Source organism: Moschus berezovskii, chromosome 1 (genome assembly GCF_049115385.1).
Source record: "Moschus berezovskii isolate FMDL1 chromosome 1, NW_MosBer_1.0, whole genome shotgun sequence".
Lineage (NCBI taxonomy): Eukaryota > Metazoa > Chordata > Mammalia > Artiodactyla > Moschidae > Moschus > Moschus berezovskii.
In genome coordinates this window covers 9131760-9142730 of record NC_142460.1, presented here as the reverse complement: position 1 = coordinate 9142730, position 10971 = coordinate 9131760, and the positions used below count along the sequence as shown (strand labels likewise).

At 51.3% G+C, this 10971-nt stretch overlaps 1 protein-coding gene across 2 annotated transcripts in view; it reads left to right on the top strand.

Annotated features, from left to right (window-relative positions):
- Window positions 1-601: 601 nt before the first annotated feature.
- ERG (ETS transcription factor ERG) overlaps window positions 602-10971 on the top strand; it is a 323869-nt gene continuing 313499 nt past the window's right edge. Inside the window, exon 1 of one of the 2 annotated variants that reach the window (XM_088835169.1) lies at window positions 602-724. The gene's annotated coding sequence lies outside the window, so the exon portion shown is untranslated. Of the gene's footprint in view, window positions 725-1876; window positions 2016-10971 lie in introns of those variants that run through there. The other variant, XM_055416410.2, reaches the window with a different exon arrangement.

The following is a 10971-nucleotide window of genomic DNA, read 5'->3' as shown; positions in this document are numbered from 1 at the left end:
CCACTGCTTAGACTCATCCTATTTTCCCCCCAGCAAACAGGAAATAGAGCACTAAAGGGCTTTTTTTTTTTTTTTTTAAATTGGAAAGTGTGTAGGGAGGGGCATACTCTTTATGCCCACTTACAACCCTGAGCCTGACCCAGACTTGGGGGTCTCCGTGTGTTTTTTCTTCCCTCTCTCTCTCTTTTTTTTCTATTATTTTGGCAGACTTTTTGGAATGTCTGGGAGCTAAGGGCTTTGCTTCATGGAGCAGAATTCTGAAGCAAGAGAAAGAGAAAGTTATAGACTAAACCACAGAAATGTAAACACGTCTGCAGCTAAAATAACTCCACTTTCATTGAAAACACTCCTCCTTCACAATCATACTTCTGTGTGCTATGGTCAATAAAACGGCATGTTAATAGCGACCAATTAATAGATTATGTTGCCCGGCCTTAAAAGTTGAGGGAGTTTTAATTATTATTTTTCAAATTAAAGGAGTGCTTATTTCGCTCCCTTCCCTTGGGGTTGCGGCGGGGGTGGGGGGCGCGACTTAGCTTTCTTTCTGGCTGTTTGCTGAAATTCTTGGCTGTTAAAAAGTTTGGAGAGGGAGAGACACGAGTAGTTTTCACTTGGTTGGAAGGGGAGAGCCTGCAAGGGAAGGGTCTGGGATGAGGTCCTAGCGATCACGCTGGACAGTCGTGACGGTGCCCGCGGGACATGGTCGAAGAGAGGCAGCACCCAGGTAAGCGCGGTTTTGAAGTCAGAATTCACTTAAAAACTGTAACCTCTGGAGGGTCCTTCAGGGCCGCGGGGCCGGAGGAGCCAAACCTCGCGCGCGGCTGCCCCCTTCGGAGGCGGCGTCTTGGGGACACCCTGCTGCGGCCTCCCGGCCGGCTGGCATCCTGGCGGCCGCGCCCGCGCCTCCGGAGCCCCGCCACCCGGGCCCCGGCGCTCAGCTCGCGCCAGGTAGCGCCTCCAGGTGTGAGCGAGGCCGGTGGCGCCCTGCGCCGCCGTCTCTAGGGCGACGTCTGTGTCAGTTCCCAGCGCAGCCGAGGCAGCCCCAGCGGTCGTTCTCACCTTCTTCCGACACAACCGGCTTGAACGTTTATTATTTGCAATGTGTGCAACAGTGAGGCGGGGGAAGAGTCACTTCTAAGTTCCGAGGGGGAAGCACGTCCACGGCATCGCCCGCCGCTCGGCCCTCGCCTGCCCCGGCCTGTGCTCGGCTTCGCGCGCCGCTCCGCTCCCGGACGCGCGTCCCGGCCCTCCCGCCGCCGCCGGGGCCCGGACTCCGGCTCTCGGGTCCCAGGCTCCGCTCCTCCCCTTTCTCCCCCTCCTCCTCGCCGTCCGCCTCCTCTTCCTCCGCGGAGCCGCCCGCGTCCCCAGAGCCCGGCAGGGTCCGGACCTGCCCGCGCCGCCGCGCTCCCCGGCCCGAGGGCGCGCCGCCCGGACACGCGCGCTGGGCTACCCACGCGCGCCCCCGGACAGGCGCGCGCGCAGCATCCACGCGCCCTCCCGGACAGGCGCGCGCCCCGCAACCACGCGAACCTGGACACCCGCGTGCGCAGCATCCACGCGCCCTCCCGGACACGCGCGCGCAGCATCCACGCGCCCTCCCGGACACGCGCGCGCCCAGCAACCACGCGCCCCTGGACACCCGCGTGCGCAGCATCCACGCGCCCTCCCGGACACGCGCGCGCCCCACAACCACGCGCCCCTGGACACGCGCGCGCGGGGATACCCAGGCGCACCTGGACACGCGCGCTCGCGCCCCGCCCCGCCCCCGGCGCGCACTCCCGGATCTGGAGCCGCGCGTCGGGGCGGCAGCCCTGCTCGGCGATTGGCGGGAGCCGGGGCCTCCGGGAGGCCGGCGCCCACACCATGGGCTGAGCCCGTCGGCGCCCAGGGACTCAGTGCCTCCCGGCTCGGCGGCGGCCCCAGTCAGGCACGCGCGCCGGCACACGCGGGTGCGGACACGCGCGGACACCCACGTGCGCAGCGCGCCCTCCCCCGACGGCGGCGCTCGCCTCTCGGTAAGTCCCGCGCCCCGCGCGCCTTGCCCGGCTCCCGCGGCGGGCCGGGTGACGGCCGGCTGACCCGGCTCTTCCGACGGCGCCGGGACGAATGGGCTCTGTGACGCCGGGAGGGCCGGTCCGTCATTGTCCGGGTCCTGGGGAGGAGCGCGCGCCCCGGACGGATGGAGAGGGGTGCGGACCTCCACTGCCCGCGGGGGCTGGTGAAGCCGAGCGCGGGGGCTTCGTCTGGGCTCGCAGCGAGCGATGACTTGTTGTTGTCTGGAGTGGAAATAAGGCTTGAATGAAAGCCCACGCTCGGCTGAGAGTCCAGACCAGGTGTGGGCTTGGCTGTCGCTGCCCGCTCAGTCCTTCCGTGGGTGGAATCGCCCCCCTACAGCGCTCTCACCGCGTTCTCCCTGACCTCGGCTTCCTCCCTTTTCTCTGCGTCTCGGTCTCTTCCCCTTCTGACACCTTGGCCTGCAGCTGTGTCGTTTATGTGCTTCCCGTTTACCGCTTACTGGGGACACTTGGCATGTTTAAAAATTATCCGTGTGTCTCTCAGCACGCCTTGTTGGTTTCTGTCTGAAATACGACGTCCTTTGATCACAGCTATATATTGTCTAGATACTTTACAAAAGGTACCACCTAGAATTATTTTTAACATTTTAAAGGATTTAGATGCTACTGTTAACAGCAGACTACACTGCCTCATAAAATGGATAAACAGTTTTAATGCAGGTGTGACCGTAATGCAGTTCTTCGTTGGGATGATGATCGTTCTCGTTATCCTTCCAAAGAAACGGATTTCTGAGTGCCACAGCCTTCCCACTGTGCGTGTTTCTGGAGCTTCTGAAGTTCAGAAAACTTTCAGCGTGACTTAAAAAACAATTTTAGTCTTCCCCTAGTGACATACATGGGGCATAGAGTTTATTTACCACTGAGATTATTTTTTTTCAGTATTTTCAGTTCTCTGCAAATAGCTTAGAGCCCTTGACCAGCCTCAGTCAGCTACCCCTCACCTTATCACGGGGAGAACTGTCACATTCCTGGGGTTAACGCTTGCTGTGCTGCCAGCACTTCGAACTGGCTCTCTCAGTGGGAAGAGTGGGCAATAGAAGTTGCATGAAAACCCTAACCAGATGAATTAATTCATTGTGTGTCAAATTATGAATGAGCTAATCATGCCATTGAAGTGCCAATTCTAGAGGAAACAGGATGAACTGTGCAAGCTTATGGCTACTACTGCAAAGTTTTCTAATTCTGAAGAAAGGCTTTGTGAGTGCTAGACACATCACAGATCCTCTTATGGTCTGGTAACCCAAGCTTCCATTTGAATCAATAACTTGGTTAGTACACTAACCTAGCAAATGGGTATTATGTCTCTTTGAATTATTTGTTTAAAGATATATAGTTCCAGTTACACTTAAAATTTTGGTTTCTCTTCTATCACTGTATAGTTACTTTATTTTCTTGTTAAAAATGTGGGGTAGCATTGTGATATTTTGTTTTCCATGTACCTATTCTCTCATGATGAGTTCTTGGTTATTTAGTCTGAAGTGCCTTCTTTCGGTAAATTTTTGAAAATTCTTGGTTGCCATTTGGTTATGTAATGGGGCTACATGCACACGTGTTTATAAGCTTTGCCTCCGGCCACTTCTTAGGTTTTGTTTTGGTATTAAAAATCTTATTGCATTTCTAATCTCATAAGATCAGCTCTTTTATTTGTGGTAGAGGCTGAGACCCCAGTGGGGAGCCAGATATATAAATAAGAAGTAAAGCCTGTTTGAAAGATGTCAACCTTGATTTTGAACTTACGTACTATTCTAAAATTTTATGCATTGTGCATATATGAAATATATCGTATTTTATAAGTAGGTAATAGGGGACTTTCGACTGTTTTTCTAACATTAACATCAGGTCTAGTTTTTCCTTGTTACCTGTCCTTAAACAACAACAAAAATAAATAAAAGGGGGATTTGTTTCTTCACAAGACAGAGAAACTAATGTTCCAAAGATCTGTTCCTATTCCCCAGTGAAAAACCGGAGCAGGTCAGCGTCAGTCATCTGATACGGAGGGTGGGGAGACAGTGTCACGTTGAATAAATGTTGGTGCTGCCTGCTCTTTCATAGAGCCGGGTTCAGGAGGTGTCGACAGAGAGACCCCCCTCCCCTTCTGAGGAGGCTGCTGGGGCCTGGGATGCGAGACGTGGTCCCCGTGACTGAGATCAGAAGGAAGTCATTATGAGCAGAGGCCTGGCCTTGCGGCGCTGAGAGGCAGGTCTGTGTTTCACCTGGGGGCTGGTCTCTAAACCCAGGTCTCTTTCCACCTCCCGGCTTGGGCACCCTTTGCATCTCAGGCCAAGCTTTTCCAGGCGAGGAGGAGAATTCCATTTTCTTTCCCCAAAGGGTAAGGACATGTGGGCATTCCCACGATATATCATCCTTCAAAATACAACTTTTCCTTTATCATCTGCCTGCACCTTGAATTTGAAACTCTTCAAACGTTTGGAGTTGCAAAGGTTCAAATGTTTTTGGCATATAAGAGGGATTCGAGTGTTTTAGACACAGTTGCAGCAGATTTTGGTAGCTGGTGGGAGCAGTGGATGTTCGAGTTTGGTAGCAGTGTCTGTTAAAGTCCCTGCGGGGACTTTGAAAGTCCCTGAAGTAGCTGGTGACACTTACCCACGAGGTCTCCAAGATACCCCTGTGTTGTTGACGTCACGAGGGCATCCTCCTTGGTCATGTTTGCGCGCTCACTTGGCTCAGGAGCAGCTCATTGGCTGGGCGTTGCGCATGGTCAATATACGTCTTCTCACATTTATAGATTCAAGGCAATCATTCTGTGGATAAAAACAGCAGGCGTCTCCAGTGGTTGGGCTGTTATCCACCCCAGTTTTTCAAATGACCAGGGGGACGTGTGGCCCTCTTAACTTTTTACCTTTCTTGCTTTCAAGCATTTGAGTGTTTAAAAGAGAGAGGATTTGGTGCTTTGCATTTGCACCACCACAGACCCAGTGAAGGTAGTGAAGTGATCTAAAGGCAAGTGGTCTAAAGTTACTGTGCTAAATTTAAGTGTAAGTGAGATGCCGACAGCACCGAGTAATTAAAGGGTGCGTCTAAAAATGGAGCTCTGGGTCTGCCTGTTAGATTGAAAGTAACTTTTAAGTTCTTCTATTTTGACAGTGGCATGTCATCATCTGGAAGACCCTGATTGCGTATGAGAAACCGTAATTTAACAATGAAAGTAGGGGGTTCAGTTGCGTTGACTCGGCGCATGGTCAGAAGCCTGGGCAAAGGAAGTTGAGTTCTGTGCCTTTTTTTCTGTTTCAGAGTGACCGTGAGTGAAGCTGGAAATATCCTTAAAGTGTGTAAAACAGACCTTTTGAGTTAATTTATCACTTCTGTAAACCATAGCCCTGGAGAAGTTGAAGGGAGATCTGATCCAGCAGAAACCATTAGCATGTCTGAGGGTTTTGAAAACCTGGTGTTGTAGCTGCTTCCTGTCAGAGCATACCATCAAATTTTGAACTGTTTTAGTGGGAATGAAATGTTCACACGTCGCTGTCTCACATGGGATTCCTTTTAGTGCTACTGTTATTTCAATAACTGTTCCCTCGGGAAAACCTACTCTGGGACAGAAAAGCAGCCCTCTAACCGATAGGAAGGAAAACATAAATTGTAAAAAAGAAAAAGACAACCTAAAGAATGGTTTAAAAATAAAAAAGGGAAAAGAAAAACAGGCACATTTGCAGTGATTTTTCAAAACCAAGAAACCCTTACTTTCACTTGATGAAGGGCTTGGCAGAGGTTCCCAAACCTTCATTTAAGAGTGAAGAAGGGTGTTCGCCCCGTGGTCTGAGTGCTGGGGCACCACGGGGCTGGCCTGGTGCTCGGATGAACTCGCGGTGTATTTCCACCCAGCGGTTCTCTGTTGCCGGTGGGGAGATTCGTTCTGTCCGTGACGGAGTGGAAATGTGGGTTATGGATTTTTTGGGAGCTTTACAAAAGTAGTCAAGTTGAGAAGTAAAAGACTCGTGTGCTCTGGGCTGGGAGGTTTGTGTTACCACCTTTGAGGCAAGGAGCAGTTTTGTGAAAAGTCATCAGCAACCTTGTGGAGGTGGATTCGGGTCGTGGGGTGTGCCTTCTGTGTGAACTGAGCTGCATGTCAGGCTGTGTGTCTTCTGAACCACGGGGGAAACCCAGGATCTTACAATGCCTGTTAACGACCTGTTGCCTTCATGGAATCGATGGATTGGATCAGGCAATGGAAAAGCGCTGTTCCCTCCCCTGTGCATTGCCGATACTTGGAGTTCTGCGCCTGCTGGAGCCAGTAGAATTCTCAGGCTTTTGAGAAGAGATTGAAAGAAGCTGTGATGAGGAAGCCTGGAGGGACGGACCTTGGTGGGACCTTGGGACCCTGGCAGTGAACAGGACGATTTCAGGATTCTTACATGGAGCCTACAAAGAACTAAGCTGTATGTCAATAATCTTCGAAGTCTGTGTTAGTGATGTGAAATGTTTGAAAACACAAACCATGCACACTTACCATCTCAACATAAAACCTGAAATTAAATATTAGGAAATTCAGATTTCTTTTGTTGGGAAACAAGCATTTCGAAAGGATACCAGTGGGCGACTTAGGAACATTTTAAGAAGACCTCATTTGAAGAAGAATGGAGTCTCATTAAAATCACATGCAACCTCACAAAGCTGATGCGAGCCCTCTGCAGGATTTACAAATTTGAGTCTATAATTGCCCCAAATTCAAACGTGTCTTGTGCAAGGCTGGCTCTTTTTGGAGCGCAAGTTACTGCAGCAAGAAGACAGAATAAGCAAAAATGGAGGAAAAAAAAATTGCTTCTTCAGGATCCAAAAGTACTTCCTAGTCTGTTTGATCCTGGCAGGAAAATTTACTTCACTCCGGGGTTTTAAAATAGAAATAATGACAGTGAGGCTCAGACCCAGGGAATATGGTGAGTCTTTTCTGGAGAAAGGGGTGTTAGGTCTGCATATTACCTGTGTTTAAGTTCTGAAACTCCACCCCAAACCCTGCCATTCGAACAGAGAAAAGCAATTGTTACTTGCTGCTTTCAGGGTCAAACAGAGAGGGTTTTAACAGCTGGAATGGGATCAGGTCTGAAAGCAGTTTATAATCCCATTTCATGATAGACTTTGAGGGATTTTTGCAGCTTTGTAAGACTTGTAAATATAGGTGATTAAACAGAACACCCTTAAGAACAGTTTCTCCTATATAATCTATACCCAAATTTAAAACTGGAGCTAAGTCCAGAAAATCACCCTATAAGCATGTAGAAGCCACAGTAAACTACTAGGAGGCAGAAAGGGGTTACATCTGTGCAAATGCTAAGATTGCATTTGCAATTACGTTTTGCAATTAAGTTTTTCTCTGCAAACATGGAGTATTATATACCATGTTGGATTTTCTTTATTACATTTAAACAACCTGGAAACACATTTCCCCATCAGAATTTATTGATTACCTATTAAATGAGAGCACAGTCCTAAAAGAGATGGGAACGTGGACCACAGAGAGACTGTTAAGACACTGGACGTACCTACAGATTAGAAAAGCAACTGCAAATGAAATGGAAAAGCCACGACATTCCAGAGCTCGCCTGTCCGCCGACTCCGGCTGGTAAGTCCTGCCTGGGCTATTATTTGCTCAACTAGTTGTACGGACAACACGTAAACAAAATTGTAGCCCCTTTCACTCCAAATAGCTGATGGCTTTCACCCTGAACGCAGCATCCTTGGGATAAATGTCCACAGGTGGAAATTCACGCAGGAGAGTCAGGGAGTGCCAAGGGGGCAGAGGAGTGTTTGAGGTCAGATTTGACCTAGGCTTGGAAGGTTCAGGATTCTGGCAGTGGAGGGGCGTTCTGAGTCATGGCAAGGCAAGTGCCAGGAAGAGACGAGGAGGGCAGGCAGACCTTTCAGTGCAAAGCCCTGTGGGAAGCCTCAGGTCAGGCCTTCAGCAGCTGAAATCTACAAAGGGAGTGAGTGCATGCGCTATGGAATCTGGGAGGGCAATGAAAGCTCAGGCCACGTATCTAGAAAGAGGTAGATGCACAGCCATAGAATCTAGAAAGTGGGTGAACGCACAGGCCGTGGGGTCTAGAGAGGGGTGAACGCACAGGCCGTGGGGTCTAGAGAGGGGTGAACGCACAGGCCGTGGGGTCTAGAGAGGGGTGAACGCGCAGGCCGTGGGGTCTAGCGAGGGGTGAACGCACAGGCCATGGGGTCTAGCAGGGGTTGAATGCACAGGCCGTGGGCTCTAGCGAGGGGTGAACGCACAGGCTTGGGGTCTAGAGAGGGGTGAACGCACAGGCCGTGGGGTCTAGCGAGGGGTGAACGCACAGGCCGTGGGGTCTAGAGAGGTGTGAACGCACAGGCCGTGGGGTCTAGAGAGGGGTGAACGCACAGGCCGTGGGGTCTAGAGAGGGGTGAACGCACAGGCCAGTGCAAGTGTTGCATTCAGCAGTGTGGCCTGCTTGGACCAGACCAGTGTGGCAGTGAGCCAGGGCCCTGGGCTCTGCAGTGTGGGGCAGCGGTCCCTGAGCGGTGCTCACGTGCTCCGTGGGCTCCGTGGGAGGCCGCCCTCGCACGGCCGTGGCCCAGTGCTGGGGAAGTTTGTGTTCATCCACAGGTCCTTGTCTCTCTCAGCCGTGGGGGAGAGCTTCGTTTCATCTCAGCCTCAGGAGCAGTTGTGTGAGTCGCGTGCCAGCCAGCGTGGAGGCCTGCGTGCGCCCACCTCGGGCCTGGCTGCGGGACCCCGTGGCCTGCATGGTGGGCGGCCTAGTTCTGAGCTCCTCTTCCTGTTCTTTTCCTTGATTCCTTTTAGTCTCAGCTCTGCTGTTTATTTTGCATCTACTTCAGCATTTAAAGCAAAACAAATCCTTGTCATATCGCGTATATCCCTGTGGATCGCTTTCAGTCCTTTTACAGGACAGGGTAGGGTGTGAATAAGAAATCCACTTCATTAGAATCAGACAATCAAAGAGTAATCTCAGCCATGCCAGAGGAAGATCAGAAAACACTTCTTGGAGGTTACTGCCCTGGGGCTGCACCAGGGCGGATCCTGGCTCTGGTGGGCCGGATGGGGGTGAGGCCCCCCACCCCCCATCGTGGGCGGCCACCTGGGGGTGGTGCTTGGGGTGTGGAACGTGCCACCTGGGAGCTGGGTGACATGGTGGGTGCTGGAACCGCCCGACCTCTGGCATTGGAAGGACCGATACAGACACCTATGCCAGGAACCCAAGTGTGAAGTTAAAAAGTAGGGAGAAGGGCTTCCCAGGTGGCCCAGCGGTTGAGAATCCCCCTGCCAGTGCAGGGGACACCAGGCTGATCCCGGGTCTGGGGAGGATCCCACCTGCTGCTGAGGAAGTGTGCCCCCCAGAGCCCGTGCTCCGCAGCCAGAGCCGCCGCCTCAGTGAGCAGCCTACGCACTGCCATGGAGAGTAGCCCCGCTCACTGTGTTGACAGAACCTGTGTGCAGCAATCGGTGCAACCGAAAATAAATAAATCTTAAAAACAAACAGAAAAGGTAGGGAGTAAAGAAATCCTGCCAAAGGGGAGGGAGATGTGATGTTTGTTTGGAGCACACTCGCTGACCTGGACTCCCCACCAGACGGCGCAGACGTGGGAGCCCTGTTGCCCTGGGGTGTTCTCACCATGGCTCTGTGAGGGCGGGGGCTTTATTGCCCCCATTCTCCAGAGTAGCAAAGTGAGGCTCCCGAGTGACTGGCGTGGTCAGAGTTACCCAGATGGTCAGAGCCAGAGCAGAGGCAGAACCCAGCTGGGGGATTGGCTCTGGATCTCCAGTGCCACCGGGAGTTCTTTGGGTCAGAGCGGAGGGTCCACTTCCAGAAGTGACGATGGGAAGGGGGCAGGGGTTGTGGGGACTGGGAGGATGGGAGGTCAGAGGATGCCGGGCGGGCAGTGTAGAATGCGAATCTCACGTGTAGCTTCTCGCTTTCAGCTTTCTAGTGGCCATGTTACAAAAGGAGAAAGAGACAGATGAAATTCATTCTAACAATCTCTTTTATGTAACGCGGTATGTCCAAAATATTATCACTTCTAGTGTCATCCATATAAAAACGTGGATGAGCTCTTTTACCTTTTCTCCTGTATTAAATTTCAAAATCTGGTGTGTCGTTTACACAGGTGCTGGTGGTTTAGTTGCTAAGTCATATCCGACTATTTTTCGACCCCCATGGACTGTAGCCCGCCAAGCTCTTCTGTCCGTGGGGATTTCCCAGGCAAGAATGTTGGGTTACCATGTCCTTCTCCAAGGGATCTTCCTGACCCAGGGATCAAACCTGCGTCTCCCGCATCTCCTGCTTTGCGGGCTGTCTCTTTACCCACTGAGCCACCAGGGAAGCCCAGTTTATGTACGGCATATCTTAGTTTTGGATTGGCTGTATCTCACATACTTAATAGCCACTTGAGTGGCTCCTGTATTGCACCATGCAGGTCGGGAATATTCAGCAGCGAAATTCAGACTTAATAAAATTAGTGGCCGTGAAGTCTATTGTGTAACTTGATCACAGGAATAGAATTTTTGTGACTTCATATCCCTCTTGGCCACATCACCCAGTACCTCATGCTGGAGCCAGAAATGATAGCAGTTAAAAAGGGAACAGTGTACAGCGTCAGATCTGCAGGTTTCAAGTTGGAGGGATCACGAATATATGATTTCTTGTCAACTCGCTTCAGGTTTTTCAAAGGCAAAACCGAATAGCTGCTTTCACACTGAAACTTTGTATGCCTGGTGACAAATAGTTTTTGTTAGAATTGTCTTCTGACAATCTCAGGTGTACACATCTTGAGTATTCCCTGTTTAAGGGTGATGTCAGCAGATGACATGTGTCATTTTTTGCACGCGGACAGTGTGTTTAGAGTGATGCAATTGGTCATTTTGAGGAATAGCATTCTTGAGGTGCTAGAGCCCCAG